This window comes from Pteropus vampyrus, unplaced genomic scaffold, assembly GCF_000151845.1.
Source record: "Pteropus vampyrus isolate Shadow unplaced genomic scaffold, Pvam_2.0 Scaffold760, whole genome shotgun sequence".
NCBI lineage: Eukaryota > Metazoa > Chordata > Mammalia > Chiroptera > Pteropodidae > Pteropus > Pteropus vampyrus.
In genome coordinates this window covers 19,490-20,216 of record NW_011889541.1, presented here as the reverse complement: position 1 = coordinate 20,216, position 727 = coordinate 19,490, and positions in this window count along the sequence as shown.

Sequence of the window (727 nt, the reverse complement as noted above, 5' to 3'; positions counted from 1 at the left end):
GTTCCTTCCGTGCTCGCTTGAGCGGATTTCATTCTGTTCAGGGCGCAGACTTAGGTTTTCTTCTGACTCAGGGTTGTTTTTAGGGAAGGGAGGGCATGAGGTGGGTTTTTCTCTTTTCAAGGGTTTTTCTATTCTCAAGTTCATTTTCATCATGTCGGGGTGTTTTACGATACACCCGGCTCAATGGCATTTTCTTTTTTTTTGTATCATTCAGCGAAGTCTGGACACTGGAGTCGGCTGGTGTGTGTTCCCGGTCGGTGTCGTGAGTCGTCTTCTTTCGTGATTCCCAGGCCTGTAAGTCTCCCCTTTCCCGTCTTTCTTCCTTCACTGCCCAGTGGCCAGAGCACGTTCTTCCTTCTGTCGTGTCTTTCTCCCTCCAAGCTCTGTATTCAGAAGACCGTTGTTAAATCCCGTGCCTGGCCCTTTAAATGGGGGCACATTTGGACCCCCCTTCCTCCCCTTCCCGCTTGGGTCCGACTCAGAGGTCTCTTGTCCTGGGGTCTCTCCAGCTCCCCCTCAGGCCCCTCTTCTGTCCTCCGAGTGGTTCTTTTGCACCCATCCCCTCCTCCTTGGCAGGTGACGAGGGTCCTGAGCACAGGAGACATTCTCAGAAAACCCGAAGGCAGCAAACGCAGCAGGTCGTCATGGTTTGCGCCCAGTCTGGTGTGGACGAACTTCGTCGGAGCATATGTACTGGAAGTGACTTTGCATTCTGATTTTTGATTTT